Source organism: Octopus sinensis, linkage group LG19 (assembly GCF_006345805.1).
Source record: "Octopus sinensis linkage group LG19, ASM634580v1, whole genome shotgun sequence".
NCBI classification, from domain to species: Eukaryota; Metazoa; Mollusca; class Cephalopoda; order Octopoda; family Octopodidae; genus Octopus; species Octopus sinensis.
In genome coordinates this window covers 22,743,628-22,759,195 of record NC_043015.1, presented here as the reverse complement: position 1 = coordinate 22,759,195, position 15,568 = coordinate 22,743,628, and positions in this window count along the sequence as shown.

Here is a 15,568-nt window from a genome sequence, read left to right as displayed (position 1 = left end):
GGAAGCTATGCCCACACTATTGAATAATAACAGAAAAAAAAAGATGGTATAGGCACACACCAGAAATACACACAGATAGTGAAATTAAGGCAAATAGGCAAGATATAGTTGTCAGGGATCATGAAGCAAAAAATGCTTTCTAATTGATGTATGAATACCAACAGATAACAATGTTTCTCTAAAAGAAATGGAGAAACTTTCAAAATACAAAGACCTGGAAATAGACGTACTCGAATGTGGAATCTAAAAACAGAATTAATTCCTATCATAGTAGGCGCAATAGGCATGATAAAAATGCACTATATCATAAAATCCCATAGGATCTTTGCATTTGTATTATTGACGATGCTTTCAGGTTTGTGGTCATACCAATTTGTGCTCTGTCAAGTCCATACTGGTATCCAATGTACAAGCCTGGCTATACTGTCGTTGCGTTTCTTATATTCCTTCAGGGCTAGTGGCGTATATTGGCTAGTAATATGCCATACGGTTTCACAGTTGTGTCCACAGATTCTGCACTTATCATTTTCTCTTGTGTTGTCCATTCTGTATTTTATGTAGTTTATGATCTTAGTGCTTGCTCTTGGGCAGCACAGTTTGAGCCTCCGTTTCCGGTTTTAAATCACTTTTAGTCATCCACAGACATCTCTTTTCTCTGTCTGTTTTATCTTCAACATCCCTATGAAATTGAGCATGCATTCTTTTCTTTACCTACCTATTTTCAGTTTCATTCGTTTTCAATTTAATTTACAGTGCTTTATCTTTGCAATCTTTCATCCTACCAAAGCCTGCCCTTCTTACTTCTAATAACATCGGTTCTGTGGCATTTTTTTACATACCATGCTATGTTGTTTTCTTCTGCTCTAATGTAGTGTTCGCATCCAATAAGCCCACTCCCCCCTAGGTCACTTTTTGCATGGAGTGACACATATCTAGTTAGCAATTTCCTTATCTTTCTGTCTTTTATTATTATTATTATTATTATTATTATTATTATTATTATTATTATATGTTTAACTTTTGCTTTACGTTTGCACAAGCTGGTTCCAAGTCTCACCAAGAGACCTGAAGAGACAACAAGTTGGAAGTTCATGTTGGTGTTATGCCTAGGGTGCCATATATTTGGTTTTGTACTTAGTGTTGTACTAGTGAATGCCTAAAAAAACATACGAAAATTGTTTGTTTTAAAACTTGAGGTTACATAGAAAGTATTTTGCGTAGGATATGAGCAGTTCCCATGAGCACTATCTTTTGAATTACTGTCATTTTGGGGTTTCCTGGTATCTGAGTTAGGTAGCGATCAGCCCATTTTGCTATCATTCCCAGGGTACCTATGACAACAGGTTTTCTTTTAGTCTTGAGGTTCCACATTTTGCTGATTTCTATTTCAAGATCTTTATATTTGCTCAGTTTTTGGTAGGTCTTGGCAGATACGTTTATATCGATTGGGACAGTCATATCAATGAGGAGGCATGATCTTTGTTTGAAGTCTTTCGATATGATGTCTCGACTATTTGCATCTATCTTCCTGTCAGTGTGAATGGGGAAGTTCCAGAGGAGTGAGATGTGGTCATTTTCAAGCACTGGATGTGGTTTGTGTTCCCACCAGTTTTTTTCATGGGGCAAATCCAGGTTTTTGCAGATTACTCAGTTAATATATTGTGCAGTTCTATCATGCCTATTGAGATACTCTGTAGGCGCTAGAAATCTGCACTTGGAGACAACATGGTCAATGGTTTCATTTTGTTGTCGGCATACACGACATGTTGGGCTACTGCCTTTCTTTAATATATTGGCCGGGTAGTTTCTTGTTGGTAGGCATTGATCTTGAGCTGCCATGATAAACCCTTCTGTTTCAGATTTTAAGCCAGAGGCCATGAGCCATTGATGGGTCAGGGTTTCGTCAACATCTGCATTACTAGCTCTTTTTGGGCATTTGCCATAGAGAGGTTTTTCTTGTCATTTATTATTCAGAATATCTAAGGCAGCAGTTGTAGCACGGGCTTTCATGCGTTTAGCTTTTTCCTCTTCTTCTTCTTCTTCTTCTTCTTCTTCTTCTTCTTCTTCTTCTTCTTCTTCTTCTTCTTCTTTTTCTTCTAATTATTTTTATTATTATTATTATTATTATTATTATTCAGTAGTTTTATTTTTATAGCGTGCTTTCACTTCACTACCGAGCGCAGCTCTGTGTGCCTTGGCTATGTGCTGTGATTTGTTGTGATGCTCTGATGGTTATTGTATGGAAAGTGTTCTGCGTAGGATGTGTGCAGTGCCTAGTAGTACAATTTTTTGTATGTTATATGTGTTTGTAAGTCCTGGTGGTTTTGTTATGTATTTGTCTGAATATTTTTTTATCATGCCTAATGCACCTACTATGATAGGAATTGTTTCTGTTTTCAGATTCCACATTCTAGTTACCTCTATTTCCAGGTCTTTGTATTTTGAGAGTTTCTCCATTTCTTTTAGAGACACGTTGTCATCTGCCGGTATTGATACATCAATTAGAAAGCATTTTTTTTCTTCATGATCTCTGACAACTATATCTGGTCTGTTGGCCTTAATTTCTCTATCTGTGTGTATCGGCATATCCCAGAGTATGGTTGCTTTCTCGTTTTCTGTGAACTTTTCTGGTGTGTGTCTATACCATCTTTTTTCTGTTGTTATTCCATAATGTTGGCATAGCTTCCAATGTATGTAGGTTCCAACTCTGTCATGTCTGTGAATATATTCCTTCTTAGCCAGGACTGGGCAGTTAGAGATAATATGACTTATTGTTTCTTGTCCATCTCCACATATTCTGCAGTTACTTGTAATATTTCTTTTCATTACATGTTTTTGGTAATTTCTGGTGGGGAGGCTTTGGTCTTGTGCTGCAATTAAAAATCCCTCTGTTTCTGCTTTGAGTCCTGAGCTTCTCAACCATTGCTGGGATTTTTCTTTGTCTATTTCTTTTGCATTTAGTTTAGTGCAGTATTTACCATGAAGGGGCTTTTCTTGCCATCGTTTTATCATGGTTCGTTGCTGTTCTATTTTTAGTTTGGATTTCATTTGTTTTATAGCTTTTGTTGTTCTTCATCATCTTCTTCTTCTTCTTTGTGTTTATTAGGTGGTATGATTTCTTGTTTGTATTTGTCAGCTTCCTTAAATACTGAGAACAGTTTTTTGTTTTGCTCGTGTTTTGCTGCTATCTGGATCAGTTTTCCTTCCTTCTGAAGTAGATATTTTTGCAGTCCTATGGTGGTTATTTTATAGTAGTTTTCCAGCTGTATAAGGCCTCTACCACCTTCTATACGTTGTATATATAGTCTTTCTATGTCACATTTTGGGTGATGCATCCTAGATCCTGTCAGTATTTTTCTTGTTTTCCTATCTATTTTGGACAGTTCATTTCGTGTCCAGTTAAGGATATTGTAGCTGTAACTTATAACTGGGACAGCTAAAGTGTTGATACCTATTATCTTGTTTTTAGCATTGAGCTCTGTTTTTAGTATTGATCTAACTCGTCTATAATATTCTTTTTTATTTTCTCTTTCATTTGTGTGTGTTGTGTCTTATCTAGTTCATGGATTCCTAAGTATTTGTAAGTTTGGCTTTGGTCTAATTCTTTTATTTCATTGGTTTTATCTAGTGTGATATTGTTACTCTTAACTAGTTTTCCTCTTTTCATGGTTACTTTGGCGCATTTTTCTAATCCAAATTTCATATCTATTTCTTTGGTAAATCCATGAACTGTCTTTAATAGTGTTTCCAGCTGTTTGTCATTTGCAGCGTATAGTTTTAGGTCATCCATATATAAAAGGTGGCTGATCGTTTTGCCGTAACACTTATATCCGCATCCAGTTCTATTTAGCATATCAGATAGAGGTGACAGTGCCAAGCAGAAAAGGAGTGGAGAGAGCGTGTCTCCCTGGAATATTCCTCTTCTGATGGGGATGTCTTTGGTTTTCATGAGTCCCTCTTTTGTTTGGAGGTGTAGGACTGTTTGCCATTTATTCATAGAGTGCTCTATGAATTTTATGATTGTTGGTGCTACTTTGTTAATGGCTAGTGTTTCGAGGATCCATGTGTGGGGGATGCTATCAAACGCCTTTTTGTAGTCAATCCAGGCCATACTGAGACCTTTCTTCTTTCTGTGGCTGTTTTCAGTTATGGCTTTATTAATCATTAGTTGATCTTTACATCCATATGAGCCTTTGCGGCATCCTTTCTGCTCTTCTGGGAACAGTTTGTTTTCGTCCAGGTGCTTGTTCAGCCTTTGCGATATCACTGCAGTAAATGCCTTGAACATAGTAGGGAGGCGCCGGCGGATCCTTTGAGCTTTGGCAAGGATATCTTGCTTCAGCTTTTCTTTTATCTCCAGTAAATCTTTTTCTGTGATGTTATATTTGCGTAGCGTTGATTGTTTGCTGATTTCATTAAGAATCGACAGGTCTTTTCTAATTTTTTAATTCTGTTTTGGATGTTTATTATTATTATTACTATTATTATTATTACTATTATTATTATTATTATTATTATTATTATTATTATTATTATTATTATTATTATATTATTATTATATTATTATTATTATTATTATTATTATTATTGTTGTTGTTGTTGTTGTTGTTGTTGCTATTGTTGCTATTGTTGCTGCTGTTGTTCTTGTTGTTCTTATAGGCGTCGTGCTGTATACTATATCGTGCTGTTGTTGATTGAAATATTGTGTTAACTGGGGGTTTGCACTATCTGTCAAATCACAACAAGGACTCAGACAGACATAACTTTACGCAATATTCGCGCAGTTTCATGTAATGCCGAGTTTTGCAATACACGTAGATTGTAGGATATTTCTAAAGATTTTCGATGTTTTTTTTTCAGATTGGGTGGTATTGAACCCAATGCTCCGATGACAATATAGAAGCCTTTATGTTTGACTCACATTGCTGCTATATCTTAGCTATCTCAATTTTCAGGTCTTTGTATTTATACTTTTCTCTTTCATGATTATATGTTGATCGGGCACTGCTACGTCAATTATTAGGCACTATTGTTTGTCTCTCCTAAATGTTACTATATCCGGCCATTGGTACTCTAAAATCTTGTATGTCTAGAAGTCAAAGGTTTTTGCCTTCACCTTTTCGTTCATTAGCTTTTCATGTGTACCAAGTACCTATAACCTCACATCCATACTTCCGGCATAGTAACCAGCAATTGTTTTGGGTTAACCCGTCATGTCTACGCTTGTACACGTTCTGAGCAAGATTTTATCAAGCACTAACAATGTGAGTCAATTTTTCAGCCCTCTTCCCACACATTCTGCAGACAGTATTCTTTATATCACATATTTTAAGCCACCTTCATGATGCTTTCTAATCTTTTAATTTATGGGTTTCACGGCGAAACTGACAAAATAATTCCAAACGGTGTAGAGTTTGTTCTCTGTCATCGGCTGTTCTTGATCGGAATACATGAGCGCAACTCCATTTTTTGTTAAATCCTTCTGCATTTGCAGCATATGGTAGCAGATCTTGTTTGCTGTGTACCAAATGTTCTGCCGTTTCTTCTTTCAATGTTAATGCACTCCCGTACGCTGATCAGCACACGTTCACGTTTACCCTTCTTCATGTAAAGCCTGTGCACATTCGCCTTAGTGTGGAGGGCACCATATATTGCCATTGTCTTTCGGGTAGTGCGATCGAATTGATTAATCTCCGTTTGAGTCCATCTCAGGATGGGTTCACTATAGCGGACTACAGCAACCACCCATACGTTGATGGTAGTCACAAGGTTCCTTGAGTCGAGTTTTGATTTCAAGTGAAGTTTAAGGCACTTGAAATATGCAGTGATGACCTTGTCTTTCATTTGTCCGTGCAAGATATTGTCCAGTCCCAGGATCCCAAGGTTCTTGTTTCCATCATCATCTGGGTCTTCAATTCTCTCTCCGTTTGGCAATTCTATGCCCCTACAATTTATTCTTTTCCTACGCTTCAAAATAAGCGCCGCACACTTCGAGATGCTGAATTTCACCCCTATATCTTTGCTGTACATTTGCACAGTCCCCACCAGCCTCTATATTTTGAGCTCTGTTTTCGCGAACAGTTTAAAATTGTCCATGAAGAGAATGTGTTTGAGACGAGGTCCATTCTTTCGCAGCTTATAGTGCGCGTCGACTTACATAGGTCTACAGAAAGTGAGATCAAGGCTATAACAAATAACAGAGGTGAACAAAAATCTCCTTGGACGATACCTCTCTTGCTTGTTACCTCGGTTAAGTGCTGGTTGTTACAAGAAAGACGTGTTTTCCAACTAGGAATGCTGTTCTTAATCAGTGCACACGCGTTCTCAGCCATTCCACAGATCTCGAGTGTTTCCAAAATCCCCGAATGCGGCAGCATGAAGTAAGCCATTTTGAAGTCTATCTAGGCTATGCATAAGTATTTTTCGTACCATTTACAATGCTTCATTATAACTTTGTCTATCACAAAGAGGTGTTTGGTGCTCTCGGATCCTTTTCGACATCCCTTCTACTCTATTGGCAGTAGATTGTTTTCCGCAAGCGATCTGCAATGCGAAAAACGAAGATATTATTTTCATTAATATTGTTGTTGTTGTTGTATTTCGAATGGTAATTGTTTTTTAATTTGGGAAATAAACAAATGCATTATATATTTGTGGTTTAATCGTTTTATTACTGTTCTTATTTTAACTCATGCCCATTGTCTGGAAATCTTTCGTTACACATATGTGACCTCTTCAGTGACACATTTCGTTTTTGTGTGTACTCTTGCTCCACTTACTCCATTCTGCTCTTCTATCTATCTATCTATCTATCTATCTCTCTCTCTCTCTCTCTCTCTATATATATATATATATATATATATATATATATATCACGTGATCACGTGACCGACCAGACCATCAGATGGTGTTACACAACGCTGGTCACAATGTGTTCGCATTGTTTTAGCCTTCGAATGACGCCACCCCGCTGGCTAAGCGAGCAGGCCAACAGAAGAAAGAGTGGGAGAAAGAGTGGTGAAAGAGTACAGTAGGGATCACCACCCCCTGCCGGAGCCTCGTGGAGCTTTTCGCTCAATAAACACACACAACGCCCGGTCTGAGAATCGAAACCGCGATCCTGCGACCGCTAGTCCGCTGCCCTAACCACTAGGCCATTGTGCCTCCATATATATATATATATATATATGTATATATATATAATATTATTATCTTAATTTTCATTATTATTAATTTTTTTTGTGAGAGTGTTTGTGTGTGCGTCTGTGTGTACGAGTTTCAGTTCTAGGATAAATGCATAAACGGAAGAGTACATGTTCATAGTGATGGTATATTTGCATAGTGGTGAAGTCTTTCCAGAAGACCAAGGAGGTGACCCCTAACCGTAGCCAAACAAAATATCAACAACAGTATCTCTTTATATTACTTGTCTTTTTTCGTCAGTGATTTCTACATAGATATTTTTCTCACAGTCTCTTAAATACGAGGAGCGTTCAATAAGTAATGCCTCTGACCCACTTGCCTTTGTTTGATCTAGCTTAAATTTTTCATGTGCAATTATTTATATCTCTATAGATTAAGTGGAAAATTACATCTCCGAACTAATTGTGGTTTCTGATTTACAGGTGTTTGAAATGAGTCAAGTGGGAAATGGAGCATGTTGAGTGTCGAGCAGTGATCCGGTTTTCGTATTTGAAATAACGCACACCACAGCAGACATTTAATGAAATGAAAGTAACTTATGGTGATGATGCCCCATCATATGACCTTGTAAAACGCTGGCATCGTGTATTCAAACATGGTCGGAACTCTGTGGAAACAGCTCCCAGATCTGGTCGCACCCCTTCTGCCATTGATGAGGCATCTGTCCGTCAAGTTGAGGCTGCCATTTTGGAAGGTCGACGCATAACTATTCGCCAAATAGCCCATGAGGTCAAGATTAGTACCGGGTCTGTGGAAACTATCATTCATGACCATTTGCATATGCAAAAGGTGTCTGCCAGATGGATTTCCAGGTTGCTCACACTTTTCCAGAAGCAAGAATTTAGGGATGTGCCAAGAAGATGAGTCAACATTTTTCAAAAGACTGATTACACAGGATGAGACCTGGGTCCATCACTATGATCCAGAGACCAAAGCCCAGTCAATGCAGTGGAAGCACCATGACTCACCTCCTCCAAAGAAGGCAAGGGTGCAGCCCTCCGCTGGCAAGGTCATGCTCACAGTCTTCTGGGACCAGGACGGAGTAGTGATGACAGATTTCCTGGCAAAGGGTACCACAATTACAGGAGCCTATCATGTTTCACTTTTGAGGAAATTAAGAGAAGCTATCGAAACCAAGAGACGGGGCAAGATCAGCAAAGGCATCCTCCTCCTGCAGGACAACGCTCCGGTCCACAACTCGCGTGTCGCCAGATCAGAGGCACAGGCGTGCGGCTATGAACTCTTCCCCCATCCCCCTACTCTTCTGACCTTGCACCCTCTGATTTTCACCTCTTCCCAGCCATTAAGTTGTTTTTGAAAGGAAAGCGTTTCCCAGAAGATGATACAGCCTTGATTTTTGAAGTCACGTCGTGGTTGGAGGACCAAGCTGGGGTCTTCTACGAAAACGGTCTCCAGAACTGCATCAAACGATGGGAGAAATGTGTACCTCTGGGTGGTTCCTATATAGAAAAAGACTAATACCTGTGCCAAGTTTCGTTGCTCTATTGCTATGGGAAGTGGTTCAGGGGCATTACTTATTGAACGCCCCTCGTATGCGTGAATACATGTGGAAATATATTATGAATACAGACGTAGCATGGCCGATTGAATAATAAGTTTACTTCGCTCGCAAGAGCACGCGTTTTCGATACTAGTTTGTGACATCTTGTGAGGATGTTATTTTATCTTAGCTTCGATAAAAGACTCTAGGATTGAGCAAAATCTGTGAGCGTCATAGGGCAAGAGGAAAAAGTTTGGGATCTCCTGTTTTTGTCACCAAACACCCTTCATAGATTCCACCTGTTTTTGAATATTTCATGAGAAAAATCGAAGTGAAATGACTCGGATAAATTTCGCATATGTTTTTGAAATAAGTGATAAGAATTACATTGATTGGTACAGAACCGAAACTGCTCACCCGAAAAGAAATCACAGCAAACTCAACTTCTAGAACAATAATATGATAAAGATATATGCATAAAAATGAAAGATAGAAACTGTAGTAACATAGAAAGGATTTATTCTGTTTCCCACGTATACGAATATTCCTTAGCGTTGAGATGATAAAATATAAAAGAGAAACTTAATCATCATAAAATACTCATTAAATTAGCGAGTGAAATTTGAATTCAGTAATTAGTTTCCGAAAATAAACTATGCATTTCCTACGAGTTAAATCAATCTTCTGCTTATCAACTTTTCTACCTGCATCAGGCTTATATCGTATTTTCTCCTAAATTAATTATTTACAGAGATCTATCGTGTTTCCAAAGAAACTGCTGTGTTTATTTTTACTTGAAAATGTTGCCTACTATATTATGCAGCTGTAAATTGAACCTTTTGTCATTCAATCAATTTCATGCTGTCATACGAGTGAATACACTTAAGATATTAACTGCAGAGCAGCATCCAGAAAGATATTGAAGTGGTGAGGTTAAATTTCGCTGAGTTTTCTGTTCCATTCATCTAACATTTATATTTGTCTGAGCTGAGAAAACAAAGGATCCTGTATATGGTAAAATGATTTACTAAGCATAACAGTCAAAGATCCCTTCGAATAATCTCTATAGTTTCTAATAAACAGTATGGTTTTGTGATCAAATGGGTTTGGTTTTCGTTGCAAAAGAAGAAGAATTTGGTAATAAATACGTAAGAGCCTCAATCGACAGGATGGTCATTATTGGTATGCTGCTAGAGATAGCCATGTTCATTCATAGATCTTTAAGTTGAAGCAACAACAACAACCAAATAAAATCCTCTTAAGATTACAGATTACTCTTTTAAAAATCTGAAAAATATGAGTTAACGTAGCCCTACATATACCATTCTTAACAAAGTGATCGTCACGGGCGTACAACCTTTCTTCATAGATCTAATTTATCAGTACCGATTTTAGTCAAAACAATCCCTTCTAAAATTTTCAGTGGGCCATAACAAACCTACTGTAATATTTCTTCCGTTTCATATTGTTTTCATTAATTTAGCTGAAAGATCGGGATATGGATCCATGATATTCAGAACTCGATGCAGGCGAGACTAACAGAGACATAGATCCTCTTGAAAGATAGGAAATTGAGGTAGGGGTAAAAAAATGTCAATGACTGGTTAGATGCAGTTGCTATGAGAGGGCACAGTGGTTACAGTTTTTAATATGAAGGAAATATTCTTGAATGCAAGGCGAAAAGGAAGTAGGGAATGCCAAAACAAAATTAGCATCATGTCTCCGTGCTTGCGTAACAAAAACTGTGAGGAGTCAGCTCTCCCTGGAGAAGAAATTTATACGCTCTCAGTAGTCCTACTTTATTTTCTTCCATGCTGTCTCCGTTGCGTGTATTTGTACGAAACATACTAACCAATACATGGGAGGGGCCCATTATTATATATCCAGCACGTTTTGTAATGTGTTAGTTACTGTTGCGAACAGTTGTATATTATGTCCTTGAAGAGGGAGACACGTCTTGTTATCACGCATATATTTGAACATGTGCATCTATAAATTAACAACTACAACATAAAAGGAACCTCTTATAATTTAGACAGCTATTTTGTAACGATAGGAAACTTTGGCAAGCGGTAATGCTGTCTTTTTGTAACTAATGTTCCATTCTTTATTTCAGTTCTCATCAGTGTTTCGATCAGTGCGCTTCGTGCATATTTGCACTTTAGATGTTTATCAAAGGACGTGAATTTAAGGAGGGTTTTCACCACACTTTATAAACACGAGCCATCTCATAGCACTTCGTAAACTAGACATTTTATACTACTAATTACGTTTCGATGTATATCTAATACCTAACTCAGCAACAATTTATAGCGTATCATATTCCTCTCCCTGTGTCCGGCACATCAAACCATCCGCCATACTAGTAGTTTTGGAAGTACACAATCACTAATTCTACCTGTAGTGTCACACACAGAAGAGATGTTGAAACCTCTCAGTTTGTGATGTTGCCACATCCGGTTTATATCTAGCTGCCTCATCTTTGGTCCTCAGTAAATATACCCTGAATGATGGTTTTCGAAAGGGCGTCGTATCGGTGTTTATATAGCTGTACCATACGAGATTTTATCGCTTCTGTTAAAGTGTGCCACTTTCGTGGCTGTCAGCTTATTTCCTGACTTTTACATGAACAAAAAACTGATTGTCTTGTGTTCTGTGTAATTATCAACATCTTCCCAAAAAGTCAGTTACTATTCTCTGGCTGTGATTATTAAACAGAACCTTATTATTTTCTCATCTCATATCGATGTTGTACATATCTGATAGTGCAATGGATCCTAGCCTGGCGGTGAATTGTGAACCTCTGCTTCCGCGACTCTTCTTACGTTGATATCATCAGTAAAATATTGTCATACCTTAAAGAAATCCTAACGTTAGATCTTTCACCAATTGTTACATAAATGCTACAAATGGCCATGAACATTTAAATTTACAAGTGTTTGTGACTTAACACGCGTTCCAGTTCATATGAAAAGTTCGTATTGAACTAATAATTTTAGGAGCGTAATATATTTTATTGCCATAAGTTTTTTTGCAAGAGAAAGAGGAGAGTAAACATATCCAAGGAATGCCGTTTATATTCCGTCAAATATAAAGTACAAAATATGAATACTAAATTGATAGATTGATATGCATAACATGACAGACAATTATATTTCGGACGAAGGAGAAAATTATGCAATTTCGCCTTCATGTAGCTCAGAAGTGCCTAATGCGATTAATATATAAAGATGTTCTTTTCGACATCATCTTCCGTAGAATTATTAATCAAATTTTATACATTCCAGTTATAGTTGTCTTCTGATAAGGTATTCGAGATAATTAAATTTTGATATGTTTCCTTCACTGCTAATGATTCGTCCTGGAGTAATTTTATTTTCCTCGTCAACTGAAAACGCTGAGCGAAGGTTTGTTGTGTGACAGATATTAATGGAGAAATGACAGCGTTTCAAATCAAAAGAGATTGATGCTTAATAGTTTTACGCTGATTACGTAATCGGATGTCAGATACAAAAAAGAAAACAGAAAGAAACTTTAAGTAAAAAAGCCACAAGCAACAAAAACAATAAAAACGTTAAAAGAAAATGTGTACATATATGTAACAACTCTATCTATCAGTTAAGGGAAATATTTGAATAATTAATTAAATAAATGAAATCATATAGTGAGAGAATGTCAAATTGACATGAAAAAGAAAATAACAAATTCAGATGTTTCATAAATTAAGCATAGTTTCCAAAATGTGCGTCCTTCGAATAAACATCAGGTCTTAGCTTATGGCTGTTAATGGTTGATATAAAAACACAGATTGCTAATTTAACTTTGAAGAACAGCAACGTTTATGAAGTTGGGTAATTCTAATTTTCTATTAATATTTTATGATTGTTTTAGTTTATTTCCAGTAACGCGCACAAGCTTTAGCAACGCATTTTCAATCTTCAGACCCAATCTTAAGTCTTGCGACACAGTATTAGGGTTATTCATTTCATAAGTTCAGTTCAGATCGTGCAAAGTTAAGAATGTATGGTTATCTAAAACGTAAATTTTACGGGAGAGAGTATCATGATATTTTTGAAAAATCGGTCGCTATTTCTAACAATACGTAGAACTGCCACAGAAAGGCTACCTCCGGGAAAAGTATCTGTAGTAGTAAAGTAGAATTCCGAGGGAAATTTCAAATGGGCTTAGTAATAGAAAACAAAATTTGGGCTGCATTGAAATTTTGGGGCCTTATTTGATTTTTAGAGATTTTGTTAGATTGTAGTCGATTTACTTACATCGATGTTATATCGGATATCATTATTAATTTAATCTTGAAAAGAGACACGTGTACAATACTGAACTGTATACGTCAACTAAGATTGTAGTATTCCTATAACAACGAGCGATAATGTCAATATTGGGACTTGTATTTCCTCACAATCGATTCCACGGAATAAGTATCTGGAAGATAATTGATCTGAAACGATAACATTCATACGCTTTACTGAAAAGATTCTTCTAGAAAGCAAAATTATATAGAACTATCTCTTTATAATGCGGAAAACTTAGTTAGGAATATGAATTGAGAAGGAAGACGGCAATATAATTCCATTTGTCTCATAGAATTCGTATATTGGAAGAATTTTCAATGATATTGTTAATTACAAGATAAAAAATTGTATGGACAAGAATGAGTCGGTTGGGAATATCTAGGGTTTTCGAAAGTAACGTACTATGAGAATATGCGAAAAGTATGTTTACATAGTATACATTGTCAAACTCAACGAAAGCAATTTCACATAATGGCTTCCTCGTATGTCTTTGATTCGAAATGCTTTTTCAAATCAGCATTCGTGTATTTTCAATGTGTTTTCTTTCTTATCAACACAAATCAGTTTTCGTCGAAAATGGCGGTAGATATATCGTCAGTTTTGTTGAATAAATATTTTGTCAGACCGACCAAGTGTTTATCCAATGCATCATAGAAGTTACTGTATACTGTTTGCTGTATAATTGAATATCTTAGGCAGCAATATTACTCAGATTTTCGAAATAATCAAAATAACGACGACGTCCTAGAATTTCATATACGCGCACAAGCACACACACACACCACACACATATATACATGGGTGTCCTTGTGTGCGTATATGCATATATATATATATATATTCAGATACATGTGTCTGTGTATTTTTATATATGTGTATATATGTATAACCTACATGCATATATGTATGTATATTTGTGTCATCGTACTGCCGCTGTGCATGAATTTATGTGTATATATATATATGTGTATACATACATACATATATACATATGTACATATAGCTTTCTAATAAATGAATTTCAGTTAATTTCATGCTTGAATATACGAAAATAATCTTCCTTGCAGAGTAGCTTTCCTTTTCCAAATAGTGAGTGTAATTATTTCTAAATGAAAATAAAAGAAATTGTTGTTTCTACTAATAAGCTATTTTCTTTGAGCATGTTCATTGCTTAGTATTGTAGTTGGCGATTCCTTAGCTACGAATAAATAACAGCATCTCTATGAATTTCTGTTATATATTTCATCAAACACTGATATAAATACTTCTTACTCTTTCTTCACATTATTATTGTTGTTGTACTTTTTATCTTTGATCGATCAGAATAAGGGAAAAAAGTGGTGCTTCCTATTTTTGTCTGAAATACAAGTTGACGCTGCTATGTCGACTGCGACTCAACTGTTTTGTAGACCTTGCCTCGATGGAAATGAGACCTTGTCATTTTAATATGTGCTGTGAACACGTTGAACGTCTCTCACTACTTCCGCTATCAATGTAGCTTGCGGGATAATGAAAGTGCAGCACGAGTGATTTCAAATGGACAAAACCTTAAATTTTGCCCAAAATATCTAGCTTGTTTGGAGAGAGATTTCCTTTCTGCTCTCTATATCGATATACCTTAGTATGTATGTAAGTATTATGCATGTATGTATGTATGTATGTACGTATGTATGTGTGTGTGTGTGAATGTATTATGAAGTGCATGTATGCGTGTATGTATGTATTATGTATGTGTGTATACATTATATTATATACAAATATTCCTAGAGATTAACAGCAATGATAAACCATTACTTTCCATTGTTTTTGTTCATTCGTTCTTTTATTTAGCCTTAGATTTTCTTCGCAAATTTTCTCTTCTGAACTTAGCCAAATGCGTGTATCTGTGTTAAATATTTTACAATATCCAAACTATTTCGAAATACAGTATGTTTTATCGATGCAAACTTTCTAACCCAGCCGAATAACTTTTTTCTCTATATATGATTTTGAAGCGATATTCTGCCATTTTATCTAGCTTTTGAATTCTCTGAAGCATTGACTTAGAAGGTGGAAAGACTTCCGAATAACTAAATACTGGATTAGTTGAAATTACGCGTACGCAAATATATAGATTTACACATAAACATCTAAATTTATATCGAGACATATCTTCCTATATCCATATCTATCTTTATCTGACTTTTCTCCTATAAGATAGTTTCTAATACACTTGCTTCCGCAACACCGCAACAAATCACGTCACTTACAATCGGTATAACAGCTGCACATCGATGTTACATAACTTCACTCTTAACAACCTGCTTGTGCCGATTAGGAACATTTTACTGCCTCCAAAGAGCCTTCACACGCAAAAAGCCATCATCAAGTCATATTTTGATGTTTATTCATTGTTCGATGAAAAATTCTGAGCACTTCCGTGACTTTTCGATTGGACTCCCTTCATTCATAAAGCATGACAACTTAGTTCACTGCATGTAAATTTATCAATGTCGTGCTTTCTCACAATGATTTGTTGTTTTTTTTACGTTATATCAACTTCCAATTACAA